This window comes from Haliotis cracherodii, unplaced genomic scaffold (assembly GCF_022045235.1).
Source record: "Haliotis cracherodii isolate W230 unplaced genomic scaffold, xgHalCrac1.p SCAF_9, whole genome shotgun sequence".
Classification (NCBI taxonomy): Eukaryota; Metazoa; Mollusca; class Gastropoda; order Lepetellida; family Haliotidae; genus Haliotis; species Haliotis cracherodii.
The window spans coordinates 58106392-58124717 of NW_027266343.1; the positions used below are offsets into that span (position 1 = coordinate 58106392).

Below are 18326 nucleotides of genomic sequence, written 5' to 3' on the forward strand. Positions count from 1 at the left end.
AGGATCAAAGGGGCCGTGGCCTTCTGCTTAATTAGCCCCACTCAACATGGAAGGCTCCAGGCATGTTCTCACTGCCTTCCTGTCATGCCTTTATGCCCCATGCCTTCGGGGAGCATCTCAAACTCAAAAGGTAGTTTTCCTTCAAGTAGTTTGTTGCTTAACGCAACACTCATAAATATTCAAGTTGTATGACAGGCTTTATACATCATCAAGTCTAGATCAGACAAATCAGGGATATTATTGTAAGCAACAACCCATGTTTTCGGGGTGTGATGGCTCTCAAGTCTCTGAGATTATCACCTGAACATTTTGTCACCTCTTAGAACCAGCAGAGGCTGCCGGACCTCAAACCTGGATTCCACATCAGTGAGTGAGGGAGTATTCGTCTTACTCCAAGCACTCTAGTCCTGCGCCATGACTGTGGAATTTATATTTTTTAGGTATTTTTTTTACTTAAAGCCTAGGCAAGTCTAGAGCAAACTGAACCAATCTAGTTTGCTTGAATCCAAAAAGCAGAAGAGGAAAGGTTCTCTCGAAGAAATAAAAAATATACCTATTTTAAATAAATGTTTTCATTGACTAAGTGTTAGTCTACAAACACTCCAGCTATCCCAAATATCAAAAGATAAGATCCTCTCAAAAACACATGAGTAACAGAGCAAACTTTCACAGACGAAAATTCTCAATAATAGGTGAATAAGTAAATGTGCTTTCCCTCCACTTTTAGCAATACTCCTACAACTTAATGGCATACCATTAGAACTGACTTCACACATTGTACCCATGAGCTCTGAACAAGGCCACAATATATTGATTTTTAGGTTTTCCTTCAGTCAATCAAGGGAAGCTGGTGACATTTTCATATTTACCTTGTCATTCATAACCTATTTTGTATTTGCTAAAGTAGGCTTTTATTTTGTTTGGTTGGTTCAACTTTCAGAGTAATATTCCTTATATATAATGACAACTTACAAACATAGAACATGAACCTAACAACACCTGTTAAATCCAATAGAATATATATTGAATAGGATTTAAAACATTAAAATCTTTAAACAATGTATTTCAGACAAGAACTTAATCTACAGGAGCAAAGGGAATTGTGGAGAGGATTTAAGAATCAGCATAAATTAATTACAATTAGACACAAACAAAACTTATAAATATTCTTTGAAGATTATGAGATGGTCCCCATCAGTGCCTGCCCGGAGAGCCCCATCTTGAGAGAAGACACAAGTCCACTTGGTGACACTTGGCTAACATCAGGGCTTGCAGCGATTAGCTCTCTTTGATTGGAGAATACGACAAATTGGCAAATTGCTTGAAACCAATTTCAATTGTTGGGACGACAATCCAGCCAACCCCTTGACCTCAATGAAAATAAGACTTTTGACTCCAAACCTTGCGAATAAAATCCCTGGTATGGTGTGAGTGGGGCTGCCATGTTTGCTGACAAGACGGACTTCAGAACCACGGCCAACAATTCAGTGGAAACAAGTATTTGTGAAATGTACTGATTTGAAAAAAAAAATTCATTTAATTTCTCAGGTAAATTAGAAGATAGGCAATATGTTATCTTTCTTTTGATGGAGGGAGAGAAGGCACTAAAGAAAACGTTCGACACACCCATGACATGTTCGGTGGGTCACTCACTGACCATTCAGAATACCAATTCATTAGTCATTCCACTGTCAGTGAAAACCAAAATTAATTCTTTAGTTTGTTACCTGAGTATTTTACAAGCATGAAGTATTGTACCAGGTGTGGCAATGAACCGGATCAATTCCCCACATGGGCACAATATGTAAAGTCCAATTCTGTAGTCTCATGCCGTGATAATGCTGGAAGGGGCGGTGGTTAGCCTTGTGGTTCAAGCATTTAAAGACCCGGGTTAAATTCCCCACATGGGTACAATGTGTGAACCCCATTTCTGGTGTCCCCTGACGTGATATTGCTGGAATATTGATAAAAGCGGCCATGATATTGCTGGAATATTGATAAAAGCGGCCATGATATTGCTGGAATATTGATAAAACCGGCCATGATATTGCTGGAATATTGGTAAAACCGGCTTAAAACCATACTCTCTCACCCACTCACTCACAATAATGCTGGAATATTGCTAGAAAAGGCAAAAACCAAACTCACTGCTTGCCATAAAGCACAGGCCAGGAACATGTTCCACACAGTTTTACTTTATTCTTACTCTTCAAGGTCGGAACATCCCAGACTGAAGGTGAAACCACTATTACATGGCAATTAGTGCTGTCAAAATCATACACTCATCACATTCATGATATTGATAGCCAATATTTCTAATATTCAGAATTCTACTGTTAACCATGGGATTCCATTAGCTAACCCTATCGGATCCACAGCCATTGTTCCAGGCCTTTTCTGCACAAGGAAATCAATGTTGGTTATGTTTGAATCAAAACCAAACCCCAAGTCCCATAAGGTGCAGTCTTAATTGATTAATTGCCACAGACTTCAGGGGCTGGATAGATTAATGAAGTGTGAAGCTAATTCCAAGTATTGTCTCGGAACAAATGAACCATAAATCCTTGTTATCAAGATGTCGTTCAAAATGGCAGCATTTCCTGTTGCCCATGAACAGATGCACGAGTCAGCCCCGTGAAATACCATGTAGTAATTTACAACCAATTTCTGATATCATAGACGAACACATTGTCATGATAAGCAGGGGCACTGGGTCCATATTGTCTTGAAATGTTCCTCCTATCTTGGCTCCCTGATATTGATAGTGTTCAGTGATTTACATTCAGTTCAATGGAACAATGTATGATATGCTGTTTAACACTCAACTCAACCTTACATTCAGTTCAATGTAGCAATGTATGATATGTTGTTTAACAGTCAACTCAACCTTACATTCAGTTCAATATAGCAATGTATGATATGTTGTTTAACACACACCTCAATTTCACATTCTGTCAACAAAGTGTAACACTGTATGCTATATGTTGTTTAACAGTCAACTCAACCTTACATTCAGTTCAATATAGCAATGTATGATATGTTGTTTAACACACACCTCAATTTCACATTAAGTCAACAAAGTGTAACACTGTATGCTATATGTTGTTTAACAGTCAACTCAACCTTACATTCAGTTCAATATAGCAATGTATGATATGTTGTTTAACACACACCTCAATTTCACATTAAGTCAACAAAGTGTAACACTGTATGCTATATGTTGTTTAACAGTCAACTCAACCTTACATTCAGTTCAATGTAGCAATGTATGATATGTTGTTTAACACACACCTAAATTTCACATTCTGTCAACTCAATATAACAATGTATGATATGTTGTTTAACACTCAACTCAACCTTACATTCTGAAACCTCAGTGGAACAATGTATGCTATATGTTGTTAAACACTCAACTCAATCTCACATTCTGTCAACTCAATGTAACAATGTATGCTATATGCTGTTTAACACACACCTCAATCTCACATTCTGTCAACTCAATGTAACAATGTATGCTATATGTTGTTAAACACTCAACTCAATCTCACATTCTGTCAACTCAATGTAACAATGTATGCTATATGTTGTTAAACACACACCTCAATCTTACCTCAATGGAATAATGTATGCTATATGTTGTTTAACACTCAACTCAATCTCACATTCTGTCAACTCAATGTAACAATGTATGCTATATGTTGTTTAACACTCAACTCAATCTCACATTCTGTCAACTCAATGTAACAATGTATGCTATATGTTGTTTAACAATCACCTCAATCTTACCTCAATGTCACAATGTATGCTGTACGTTGTTTAACACACAACCTCAATTACTCAATTCTGAAACTTGACAGGGAAAACCAGGGTTTAGTAAGTAAGTTGTAAACAGGGTTCTCTATACATGTGGAGATATTTGCTACAGATGGCAGGTTCAGTTCCCCATATTTATTTCACAACCTCCAGTGAACATTTTGTGTTTGTGTAAACCCTGTAGTAATTTTTTTTAAATGTTTTAAAAAACAAATAATTTTCATTACATTTACGTACCAGACCTTAGAAATTAACCTACAATGCAACGTTTGATTCCACTGTGAATGATAGTTACATCATGACGATGGAATCAAACATAGACTGTAAACCCACAGAGGGATTCAAACCTGGATCTAACAAGTAAGAATTGAATGATGTAACCACAGAGCCACGTCCCAGAGGCGAGTTCATCTGTCTCAGTTCACCAGTCAATCCCGAGTCTCTTGTATCAACACTGAGAACAAACACCAAACTAGGACCATGGTATAGTCTTGGTTGGTTGGGTGCTGATCCACCATGAAGATTGCATACCCTTACATGACAGGTCTACGCCATCACTGACGAATATCTGCCTTCAGTCTAATGAAGTAGATGATAAACATGGGTAAGTCTAGCTAGATACATTCCACGTAGGACAACACCAGCAGTATCATAAAATATATAAATCATAAATTTATTGTGTAATAAATTCCTAGACTATATGTTAGTGTGAGGTGAGGTGAAATGGGGTTTAACGTTGCGTCCAAGATTATTGCACTTATATAGCGACGTGCATGTACGTGTGTGTGTTTGTGTGGCTGCTTGTTCTAGTCCGGACTGATGCCGATTTATAGTGCTAGCTCACTGAGATACCATGCCGCAGTTTAACATGAATACCCCACTCAGACACAGTATACCGACCAGTCCTTGTTTTAGCCCCTTAATGCCTAGCGCCAGACAGGGTAACAACAAGTACCATCTTTTAACGTCTTTTGGTATGACACGGTCGGGGATCGAACCGCTCTCCTGGCGGACACTCTACCACTAGACCACGGAGGCGGTCATGTGTTAGTGTAGTGGCAGTCATGTATGCTACACACTGATCCCTTGCACGACCTTGACATTGGTGAAGGCGGTCGACAAGATGGAGAGAGAGTTCCAACCAGAGATGCTGTTTGGTGAGCAAGGTCCATCATAGCAAAATTATTTTTTTCAAATGTTTTCAAAAACAAATAATTTTCGATTCCTCTACGAACCTGACTCTAGAAACTGACCTATAACGCAACGTTTGATTCCGCTGTGAATGACAAGTTACATCATGATGGAGGAATCAAACATGGACCGCACACCCACAGAGGGATTCATACCTGGATCAACCAAATAAGAATTAAATGATTTAACCACAGGGCCAGAGGAGAGTTCATCTGTGTCAGTTCTCCAACCCTGTGTGGAGTGAGTCTGATAGTCAGGAAAGCCATAGACACAACAAACAGCCCTAACCTCAGAGAGTCATTATAGAAAATACTTCCAATCTTATAAACACTAGTTACTTTCACTCATATATACATGATAGAAAATTAAAAGCAAGATAAGTCGAAATATTCCACCAAACTTCCAAACATTAAAAAGTCCATTAATCTTAATTAGTGGCATTGATGTTAATTACACTGTAACCTGCCTCCAGTGATGCAGCAGTAGAGGTTCGGTATCAGCCCACGACAGACGTGGACCGGCAAGATAGACTCTCGCTGAATTAAACTTCCTCCTGCATCAAAGGCTATATCACTCCACCATTTATACAAGTGCATTAGATGGAAATATTTCTGTTATTTTTTCTCTATATATTAGATTATATGTCAGACACTGGGGACTGTTACAATCAAGGGAAGCATTTAGCACTGATGTACCCTCTGGGTTGGATAAATGTTTGTTTATGCAGATATGCTTCTCTTGATCTGTGCCATGAGAAACATTTTTTCACAAAATAAATAAATAAATATATTTCAGTGTCACTTGGTGCATCTTTCAGTTATTTTACAAAGTCAAAACTATTGCATCAGAAAATGAGCTGTGCTTCCTGTACATGTTTGTAATCAGATAACAATTCTGGGAATAAAACCCTCAAATTCACCCAAAACTAAATATATTCACAAATGTTGTTATTTTGTAAAACTGAATAAGAGGAGGTAGTGTTAAACAGAGCTTATTTCACATCTGTAAACGGCAGGAATAAACAACGGGTCAATCCATGTAGTATAATGTAGTGAGAGAGTGAGAGAGAAAGGGTGAGTGAGTGAGAGAGAGAAAGGGTGAGTGAGTGAGAGAGAGAAAGGGTGAGTGAGTGAGAAAGGGTGAGTGGGTGAGTGAGTGAGTGAGTGAGAGAGAAAGGATGAGTGGGTGAGAAAGGGTGAGTGAGAAAGGGTGAGAGAGAAAGGGTGAGAGAGAAAGGGTGAGTGAGTGAGTGAGTGAGAAAAAGGGTGAGTGAGTGAGAGAGAAAGGATGAGTGGGTGAGAAAGGGTGAGTGAGAAAGGGTGAGTGAAAAAGGGTGAGAGAGAAAGGGTGAGTGAGTGAGTGAGAAAAAGGGTGAGTGAGTGAGAGAGAAAGGGTGAGTGAGTGGGTGAGTGAGTGAGTGAGTGAGAGAGAAAGGGTGAGTGAGTGAGAGAAATGGTGAGTGAGTGAGTGAGAGAGAAAGGGTGAATGAGTGAGTGAGAGAGAAATGGTTAGTGAGTGAGTGAGAAAGGGTGGGTGAGTGTGTGAGAGAGAGAGAAAGGGTGAGTGGGTGAGTGAGTGAGTGAGAAAGGGTGAGTGAGTGAGTGAAAAAGGGTGGGTGAGTGAGTGAGTGAGTGAGTGAGTGTGTGTGTGTGTGGGGGGGGGGTTGTTGGGTGCGTGAGTGACTGATCGAGTGAGAGAGAGAGAAAGGGTTACATATTGAGTGAGAAAGGGTGGGTGAGTGAGTGTTAGTGGGTGGGAGGGTGAGTAGGTGGGTGATCAAGTGAGTGACTGAGTGAGTGAGTGAGTTGGAGCTTACTGCGACTGACTGCATGGAGATGTTTATCCTAAACCTTTGATATGCATCATGATAAAGGAAGAGCTCACGAGGTTTTACGAGGTCTAGAGTGGTATAAGCTTCTTTATTGTGGGGCTAAGTACCAATAAACATCAACAAATATTTCAAAATACAAAACACATTTATGTTCAACAAATATATTAATGTCACATAAAGGTAATGCACAACGTAATATACTTCAAATAATCCCCAACTTGAATCGTGTCACAGAAAACATCACCATGTAAATTTCAGTTCAAACAGAGCACCATAACTCCAGTATTATTGCAAAAGTTGCTCTATAGGAAGGGCCATAAAGTCTCACGGAGTCATATCAACAAAAGAATTTTTAAAGCACATTCAAAAGGCATATCGTAATTTCTCTTTGTGATTCATAGGGCATGTACGTTTTAAGATTTGTTTGTTTTTAAAATCAAAAACATTCTGAGGAAGTTATTCCTAATTATAGTAGGTGGATAAACATATTTGCACAATATTCCCCTTACTTCTGGATATGGTCCAGCCTGAGGGATGACCGAACAGATGGAGCGGCTAGGGCTGGCATGCAATGTACACATGACTCAAGGCTGAAATATCTTTAGACGATTTCTTCCTACAGGTCATGATACCTCTAAACAAATCTCTCAACGGTGGTTAAATTCAGATGTGGTTATGAATATACATGTCAGGGTCACGGTCTTGCCACGAGCATGCTGCAACAGAAACAATATGCCATGAGAGAACCATGAGGCGTCGTCGACGGTGTTAATATAGTTCCTTCTGATTCCTTGGACTAACACTTCGTCAATGAAAGAATGCCTTTAAATTTTTAAAAATTGTTTTCGAAAGAACCTTTCCTCTTCTGCTGTGTAGAATCAAGCAAAATAGACTTGGTTCGTTTGATCTAGAGTTGTCTAGGCTTTTAGTAAAAAAAAATACCTAAAAAATATAAATTCCACAGTCACGGTGCTGGACTACTGATTCTCCTGATCTAGCCTATGGTCACCCACAGTCAGCAGGATCTGTGTCCCTTAGGTGGCCATATTCATAAATATGTAGAATGTCTCACCTCTTTGTCATCAACCATGTTTGTGGACTCAGATCTGTCACAGATACAGCTCTGAGAGATTTGCACCCGGAAACCTTCTGGATACCTTCAGCAACCTTAAATTTTGTTGGTAATTTTCAGATAATATTTTATGTGTTTCACACTTAATTGAACAGAATGCATCCCTAACAGTTTCACAATTTTTTGGAAGGTTTACAGAGACAGAAAGCTACACATTGCTGTGACAAGGATTTGAATGCTACGTAACAGATTATTGTTACTTTGGACCTGATCTGTACACTACGTAACAGAGTATTGTTACTTTGGACCTGATCTGTACACTACGTAACAGAGTACTGTCACTTCAGACCTTATCTGTACGCTACGTAACAGAGTATTGTTACTTCGGACCTGATCTGTACACTACATAACAGAGTATTGTTACTTCAGACCTGATCTGCACACTACATAACAGAGTACTGTCACTTCGGACCTGATCTGTACACTACATAACAAAGTACTGTCACTTTGGACCTGATCTGTACACTACATAACAGAGTATTGTTACTTCAGACCTGATCTGCACACTACATAACAGAGTACTGTCACTTCGGACCTGATCTGTACACTACATAACAGAGTATTGTTACTTCAGACCTGATCTGCACACTACATAACAGAGTACTGTCACTTTGGACCTGATCTGTACACTACATAACAAAGTACTGTCACTTCGGACCTGATATGTACACTATGTAACAAAGTACTGTCACTTCTGACCTAATCTGTAAACTATGTAACAGAGGAAGGTCCCTTCTCACTGGATCTGTAAACTAGGACGTCAACCTCCATGTAAGCAACAATCTAAGTTATTTTACGACATTGAGAAAATGCAGATGTTCTATCAGAGAGCTTCTGTGTGTTAAAATTCTCATGTATGCCTGATTGTATCTTGGATTTAATTCATACTGAACAATCACTGCCAAACAAGTATTACCATCCAGTTTCCGCTTTATATGGCAGAGTTGATGAACCAGGAAAAGAGCTTCTACAGGATTTAGTTGTACAATGTAATTTTGCCAAGGTCCTTGTAACATAAATCAGTCAGGTTAGAAACTTGCTGCTCATAATTTCCGTTAATTTATATGTTACCTAATTTACATGGCAAGACTTGGCACTCAAGTTACAAGCAGTGGCTGTCAGTTTTATTACTTGCCTCAGTACAGGTAATGGCCCTTCACTTTGCACTTCCGTAACTGGTTGATTTCAGAAAAATGTCTTGAAATGATTGCACAAATAGATTTTTATTTTCTCTGTTTACTGATGGTGGCCAGATTGTGGCAATGTCTTGGTGTTGATGGTGGCCAGATTGTGGCAATGTCTTGGTATTGATGGTAGCCGGATTGTGGCAATGTGTTGGTGTAGATGTTGGCAGATTGTGGTGTTGATGGTAGCTGGATTGTGGCAATGTGTTGGTGTTGATGGTGGCCAGATTGTGGTGTTGATGGTGGCCAGATTGTGGCAATGTCTTGGTGTTGATGGTGGCCAGATTGTGGTGTTGATGGTAGCCGGATTGTGGCAATGTCTTGGTGTTGATGGTGGCCAGATTGTGGTGTTGATGGTGGCCAGATTGTGGCAATGTCTTGGTGTTGATGGTGGCCAGATTGTGGCAATGTCTTGGTGTTGAGGTGGCCAGATTGTGGCAATGTCTTGGTGTTGATGGTGGCCAGATTGTGGCAATGTCTTGGTGTTGATGGTGGCCAGATTGTGGCAATGTCTTGGTGTTGATGGTGGCCAGATTGTGGCAATGTCTTGGTGTTGATGGTGGCCAGATTGTGGTGTTGATGGTGGCCAGATTGTGGCAATGTCTTGGTGTTGATGGTGGCCAGATTGTGGTGTTGATGGTGGCCAGATTGTGGTGTTGATGGTGGCCAGATTGTGGTGTTGATGGTGGCCTGATTGTGGCAATGTCTTGGTGGTAATGGTGGCCAGATTGTGGCAATGTCTTGGTGTTGATGGTGTTGAGAACCAACAACCAGCAGATACTGGCACGGTTAAGGGACACAACTCTGCATAACAAACTGTGCTGCTTTAGACAACTGGACTACCCATGACCCATGCCAAGAGTAATAAGTTTGTTCAAAATGGTCACCTGAAAAGGGTGAGTGAGTGAGTGAGTTGGGTTTAACGCCGCTTTTAACAGTATTCCAGTACTATATCACCACGTGAAAGCTCGAAGTGATGCAGGTCTTAGACGTTTACCAATTCGATGAAACTCACAAGCACCAGCATAAAAACCTAGAAACATAATCGGGACGAACCGGGATTCGAACCCATTATCTTAGGCTTCTGGCATGCCCAAGGGACGCAACTCTTCAGACATCCTTTTGCAGTACATTAGATGACTGGGCAATCCGTGCTCCCCCACGAAAAAGGAGGTTGGAGTCGGACCGTGGTAGGTGATCACAAGGCAGGAGTTGACTGGGTGCGTGGATGGTGGGTCTGGTAAAAGACAGGACTAACACAAAGAAGTCGAACAGCAGGTAAAAGCTTGACACGTCTTGGCTCTGTTTACCATCAACAACCACCAGCCGATTTCATCAACTGCATCATGTGTAGGGTGTTACATACTCTCCTGCTTGTTTACATGATGATATTCACCTAACCACTTCCACATGGATTGAGGGAATCGCTGAAGGAGCTCATTCCTTCAATTGCGACAAACTCTCCACATCAACCACGATCCAATGGGTTTTTTGAGACACCATCCCTGCACTCAAGCCCTCAAGAATTCAACACTCGCCAGCCAAAAAAAATCACAGTTAAGATGTAAAATATGAAGTAGAGTTGTAAAGCGTCTAACCTTATGAACATCACAGAACTCTTCAGAATAAAGAGAACACATTTAGTGTGGACGAGTTGTGCACCAAATAGTCTCGAGGTGAATATCACAAAGCCTGGTTCTCCGTAGGCCTGTCTGAGACAGGTGGAACAGATTTCACCCAAGTCCTCTGACTTGCAAATCCTCATTACAGCTGCAACACTGCCTTGTCAAACATAAAGATTGTTCCCTTATATTTAATGATCTTTCAGCATGTAATAAGCGATAAACAAAAGCCTTCCTCTTGAACGAATGCGAAATGAATGTTCATTATCTCTGAAAAACACACTTAAGATGTAGATTTTTTCCAAAGGTGAAACCTACACCATGGTTTGCTTCATAGGGAACCTATTATAATCCTTTTTATGTGGCATTCAATATGAAGTGCTTTGAATATATACAGTTCCAGAATAAAAACTGCTCCATTTCAAGTGTGCTGAAATGAGTTTAAGACAAAGAGCAAGCATGGTCCATTGTGCACCACTAAGGCAGAGGGGATATTAGCTGGGTTTCTTTTTGGTCTTTTTAACCGTTTGATATACTTAAAGTGAATGTATATATTCACAGCTGTGAACGCATTTAGCTAAAAACACAAACATCTACCTTTATGAAAAAAGATATATTAATGTAATGCTTTTGAAAATCTTAAAAGAAAAAAACATTAAATACAAAACACTATTTAAACATCAAAATAGTTGTGAATCTGGCTTGATAACGGGGTAAGAATCTACATCGAAACATTGCCGTATGCAATAAACTAGAACTTGTTATCAAGAAAGTTGTATGTTTTTTTCCTTGCTCACAAACCTCTAGAACGTCAATCAAACAGGTGTGAATTTGCTACATAAAACTCTCAAACACAACTAGTTTAAAAACCACTGACTAACTGACCATAATTCTGCTGACTCAACACTTATCTCCTGCTGGTTCAACACTGATCATCACTGTTATATTTCAACAAGGCATTTATTCAGTTTGCAGTGAGTAAAACAAGTCATATTTGTTTACGTAAAAAATTATTTATGGTAACCAAAACACACACCTAATTCTACACAAAATGATTTACAAACATTTGGCAGGTCACACAGTAAAGAACAAAATGACTGGACGAAAAACAAACATTTCTTTGGTGTTCACATAAAAACCTGGGAAACTAGTATTATTCCCCTTATGACAAGCATTGCAGATGAACAGAGCTATCACGTACATGGCCAATGATTTAGGAGGAGTTGGAATCATTTGTGTGGAACAAGTCAGCATACTGCTTCTGGAAAATAATCCACCATTGGACCACACAGTCTCTCCGTGAAATGACTTTCAGGATCAAAAGAACATCAAACCTAAATGTATGCTATTCCTATAAAAAGTATTTTGTTTTCATGATCGCAACAACACTATCAAAATCTACACATACAAATTTGTCAAAACCTACACATACAAATTCGTTAAAACCTACACATACAAATTCGTTAAAACCTACAACTTGCAAATACACTCTCCTGCAATAAACGTGGAATTCTTAGAAAACAGCGGCATACTTTTTCCTTATGTTTATGTATTGCAGCGTGATATCAGAAGATATCGGAGTCTCATGTGACATACAAGATTAATCCAGCAGCATCTCCTTGGTCTCGAGTGGGGTTCGAGTTTATCAAATAGCACTGAAGTCAAGAAAACTACTCTTTTTCCATGTAATGGCGAACCCAGAGGTCAAACACTTCCCCAGCCATGGACACATATTCCTATACGCATGAGACGAGAACACACACATAAAACGTTCTAACTGATTGTAAGTTGTTGATAACAATATTTCCAGGTGTACACACAGGTGCAAGACCAGCAGGAACTCTCCTGGAAAGGAGGTGAAAAAGGAGGAACAATCTTTACTATTGGAGGTACAAAAAATGACAGTTTCTAGTCTTAAAGGTAGACGTAGCGATGGAATCTTTATATGAATGAATAAGGGTTTTTGATCAAACAACACTGAAGGTTAATATGATGGTACGACAGCACTAGGAATACAGATGAATCGAAAAATGGTTCTCAGTCTCTCACTATATAGGCCTCCTCACAACTAGTGCGCGTGTGTACGTGCATACGTGTGTTAGGAACAGCATTCACTGTACCCTAGACTTGCACAAGTCTCTTAGGTCATAATTATTAGTACAAATCATAATTTCTAGATTATGTTGATAATAAGAACAAATTGTCCCTATAAGAGACCTTACCGTCCACATATCTAGACTTGCCTATTAGGAGGATAGTACAACACATCCATGGTTTTATCTTTCAGTACAGCCTTGGAGCAAGGCTAACTGTACCCTACTGTATCATGGTACTACTGAAAGTGGGGGGGGTGGTGACCCGCTGACCCTGTATACTTGTGACAGAAACAATGAATCATTTTCCCAGAAGAAGAAAGTTGATGAAACCTGGCGTGTGAGGAATTGGAGAAGGAGCAATCCATATACTAACAGAGGAACAAAACAGTCTGGAATTCCTGCTATTCCTTTAGATCCTGCTGTTATATATGTGGTTCCATACTCATTGTATGCTTTATGGGATAATAAAAAACAAAAAAAGATCGTGACAAAAAGAGCAAAAACTTTGTGTCTGTACAGTTTAAACGACAGGGCGGTAGAAAATAAGTATTTCTCCATTACGACATGTAAACATAAGTATTTCTCCATTACGACATGTACACACAACAAATTCAAAGAATTGAATATTTTTTTTCATTGTGTGATTAGAAAAATATGATTATACAAGTCTTCAAAATATTTAATCTTTAGGCGAAGGGTTATACCTCAGTGATAATTTGAAATATTACCAAAACTTCCAATAATGAAAGGTCAAGCATTTACTGTCATATTTCAGTTTTCAAGAAACTATTTAAATATGAGTCTGAGCTCCAAGGTTAACGATCTACAAACTCTTGAACCAATTTCCCCTCCATGATACATCCATGACGGAATGCAACAACACAACAGTCATAACAAGGAAAGACATATATAAGAGCATGTCCTACAAATACGCACACAGCAGTAATGAGAACATTCAACAAAGGCCTCGAAACAGGTGTCTTGATCGTCTGTCCAACACAAAACAGGGTGTCTAAGCAGATGGGATATAGACATGGCTGGTGCCCCACCCACGGTGCCCTCACAAACTCCATACAGCATGTCACGCTTGTTATCTCATTGTGTAAGGAAGTGTCGGCAGTGCGTGCGAGTACAGTGGAGACTGTGTTTACCTGTGTACGACATCAAACAGTGGATGCTAGTTTATGGGAAAGTAGTATAGTCAACTTCCAACATGGTGGCTCCTGCCATCTTGTTGACCAGGTTTCTTTTGTTTATTTCAATTTTTTTTCATGATGACTCCAAAGGTTAAAGAATGTTTACAAAGAGGTGACATATTTCCAAGCTGTGTTGTAAAATGGTCTTATTTATATTCTTACTTCGAATTGCAGAAATGGTCAATGGAGAAATAATTTTAATCACATTATATTTGTAGAAAAAGTAATAAATTTAGTGAAAATAATTACAAAAGATACAAATTACTTCACACTTAAAAACGGGGGCATGGGAGGCCGAGTCGTCAAAGACGCCACAATTCGCTGTGCAGACACCAGAAACCTATGATTGTGGGTTCGAATCCCAGTTCACCCTGATTATGTTTCTAGGCTTGTCAGCACCATACCCGTGCTCATGGGTTTCACCGAAGTGGTAAATGTCTGAGACCTGCATCACTTCGGGCGTTCCTCCCACATTAAGCTGAAACGCCGTGATATAACAGGAATACTGTTAAAAGCAGCGTTAAACATAACTCACTCACTAACATTAAAGTTAAAGTTAATAATCACAATTCAAGTAACCCGAACTCATAAAAATAATTAATGTTAAAATACAAATCATCCAGTAATATTATTTGACAGCTTAACAGTTAACAATTGAAAATAAAATCCTCTAATTGCCCAGCACACAAATATTCGATGTTTGACACATGTAGATGGGACAGTCGTGAATCACGCTTCATCTTCTTGGGGGGCAACCACTCAGAGTAGACCTCATCTAAATGTTTATTGAATAATTCATTGCTCCTTAAATCATCATTTCCTGTGTAAGTGAAGAAATTCGCCACTACGAATCCTAACAGCATTACCAAATATCATTGCCCTGCCCTAAACAAACACTGTCAAATATTGATAACAACACTCCTGTGGCAATGTTAACACTTGGTCACAATCTCAATACAACTTGTAGAAAATGGTATGGTGGATTTATCAAGTAGTCTTTCCTGGCGTTATTATTTGCTTCACACATATGGAAGATTGTGTCAACACTCTACACAGTAGTAAGTGACATTTCTTTGCCTACCACTTGAGAATGTACTGGTGTATTTGACGAGGACAATTGACGGGGTACATGCAGGAGCTCTCTATCTCCTCTCAAGCTTACTGATGGCTTGGGGAAAAACGAATGTTGAGAGCAAAATTCATTTCACTTGATACCATATCATTTTGCAAGAGAAGAAATGAGATTTATTTGAATTTATTACATGAAAAGAGCTGGTAAAAGGACTTAATGCAATGCTTTGGTTCTCTCCTCTGACCTGCTTACAACATACAGGGTGATAGAGAGGGTGATATAGAGCAATAAAGGCACTCTTGTGTAACCTAGGGCTATACTGCATGGGTGCTATAACACAACTGGGCCACAGTCTGATTGGTTACATGGTTAAATGGCATAACAAGGCATGGAAATATTTTAAGCGCACTTGAATGCAATTTTGTTAAAATTGATTTTTACAGTGGTCACAAAATGTAAAAACATGTTTTTGAAATCTGATATAAATACTTCAAAATGTAATCAATTTGATCATCTGCAACAGAAACCTTCCACTCTTCACCAGACATTGGTTGTAGAATGTGCTATGGCTTCATGCAATTATTGCTTTCTGCATGATGTCTCGGCATGAATGGCTGCACTATCGCTGATGTGGCCTTAAGCAATAATCACTCACTCACTCACTCACTCACTCACTCACTCCATGTGATGTTATTTCATTTCAGAGCTGTGTGAGATGTGTATCATCTTGTATCGATACAGAAAAAGAAAAGAAACAAATATCGTATCGTCACATGAAAATTCAGAACACACCAGTGCACGATGTATTGTTTCACCCCTAGCTAAATCTACAAAAAAAAATCTCCCAGACGATTAAACATGCAAGTTTTTAGAGTTGACCATGGAGACAAACACCGCTTGTCTTGGACGGTAGGGAGGCAGGTACTTCAAATACTGACGCAATTCTTATCTTCTGAATATTAGCCAAATTGTAACCGCAAAATGATAAGCCCAGGCGATACAGTTTATTTTGTGTCAGATTGAACTAACTAGCAACGAAATAGTACCCGACCTTCTACTTTCCACTAGTCCTTTCAAAAATGTACATCTCATGACCTACTGGCTAGCATTAATTATGAAAGCTGCTCATAAATATTTCAAACTTCGACATGAAAAGAAAAGTGTGTACGAAACAGAAATCTCCTCCTTTACTTGAACGCGAACAGCTGTTTCCGTGGAGAACATGAAGATGACGTGGACATCGCCCTATAATATTAACTCCTACTATATACAAAAATATCTCACAAAACACTTTTAAAAAGTTAGGGAGTGCCCTTTAAAAGTCTGGGTAATTCAATCAAGCATCAAAGTGTGATATGAAACGGGAATTCAAGGGGACGTTCCAGACTAAGTAACACCATTTAGAACGCTGGATATCAAAATCAAGATTCATGAAAAAGTTGTTGCATAAATTTGCCCTGGTTTTAGATGAGTCATATTATGCTTGCTTGATGAGATACACCTTGATTTAGATTAGCTACCACAGCTTTTGCTGCTCTGTTATTTAGAGTAGATCCAACTGCTACAGCAGCTGGGTGGTTGAGTGAGTGAGTGAGTGGGTGGTTGAGTGAGTGAGTGGGTGGTTGAGTGAGTGGTTGAGTGAGTGGTTGAGTGGTTGAGTGAGTGAGTGAGTGAGTGAGTGAGTGAGTGAGTGAGTGAGTGGTTGAGTGAGTGAGTGAGTGAGTGAGTGAGTGAGGGAGTGAGTGAGTGAGTGAGTGGGTGGTTGAGTGAGTGGTTGAGTGGTTGAGTGAGTGAGTGAGTGAGTGAGTGAGTGGGTGAGTGAGTGGGTGGGTGCCTCGGTGAGTGAGTGAGTGGATGGCTGGGTGAGTGAGTGAGTGAGTGAGTGAGTGAGTGAGTGAGTGAGTGAGTGAGTGAGTGAGTGAGTGAGTGAGTGAGTGAGTGAGTGAGTGAGTGAGTGAGTGGGTGGCTGGGTGAGTGAGTGAGTGAGTGAGTCTCTCAGCCAACTCGTGAGTGAATGAATATGGTGTAAAAGTGGGCAACAAGAAGAATGGGCATCACATATTGCATGAATCAAACCCAGGTCTTGAGCCAGACAAGCAGACAATCTATCCCTTCCACTCATTCATGGATTCAGTGTTATCAACTCAATGCAACAATATGATCAATTCATTTCGTATTTTACAATGAATCTTCATCCATGATCTACTTATCAACTCCTCCATGTTGTAGGCATCCAGAAACATATCCAGCCCTGGAAACAAACACACCCGGCACCAGCAAATGAAGTTGTCGTCTTACCTTAGCGCAATTAGAAGTTGATTGTCCACAAGTCCAGGTACAATATCCAACTAAGAAAGGAAGAGTCACTCTGAGGTTCTGAAACACAGAAAACAAGTTATATAGATAGTTGTGTGGAAACTAGCAGGAGGCCTGAACATTGAGAATCGGGTGACAGTGATTGTCAAGGATTATGGTGAAATAAGAGAAGAAGATTGACTTGACACTGATGTATTTATGGCATTTACCAGACAGTTTCGCCTCCTTTCATGGGAACACATATGTAGGAAATTTGAAAACTATATTTGGCAGAAAGAATGTCGGTGTATACGCTGTTCCGAGAATGAACATATGATGGGGATGAATGGATGAATGGATGAATGAGGGTTAGTGGATGAATGAATGTGTACATGAATGTGAGAAAGGGCTGGCAAATAAATAAATAAATGAATAACTGTCCGTAACTATGCGAATGTGAACGTGAATGTGAAGGTGAATGTGAGAAAGGGCTGGCAAATAAATAAATGAATAACTGTCCGTAACTGGATGAATTAGGACGTGAATGTGAATGTGGATGTGGATGTTAACATGAATGTGGAATGATATGAATGAATGAAGTTGTGCCTGTGTAACATGAATACAGGACCTCGTTCTTTGGTGACTGGGAAACCGTGCGAGGTATGTTAAAACATATCCACTCTCATTCACTGATGAGCCTCCCTGGTTGTGACAATCCTGTGAAGTGTCTTTATGAGCAGGTTCTCCACTTGCTCCCTGCTCTGTGAGTGAGTGAGTGAGTGAGTGAGTGAGTGAGTGAGTGAGTGAGTGAGTTAAACACAGCTTTGAAGTTTACTATCTCATAGTGTGACAGCTCCAAGTTTACCACTTTGGTTAAACCGTTGAGCCTGGGTA

The 18326-nt window shown here is 39.7% G+C and overlaps 1 protein-coding gene across 2 annotated transcripts in view; it reads right to left on the bottom strand.

Annotated features, from left to right (window-relative positions):
• LOC139452343 (uncharacterized) overlaps window positions 1-18326 on the bottom strand; it is a 111922-nt gene that overhangs the window by 68394 nt on the left and 25202 nt on the right. For both annotated transcript variants that reach the window (XM_071233788.1, XM_071233789.1), the window contains exon 2: window positions 17436-17513. The gene's annotated coding sequence lies outside the window, so the exon portion shown is untranslated. The remainder of the gene's footprint in view (window positions 1-17435; window positions 17514-18326) is intronic.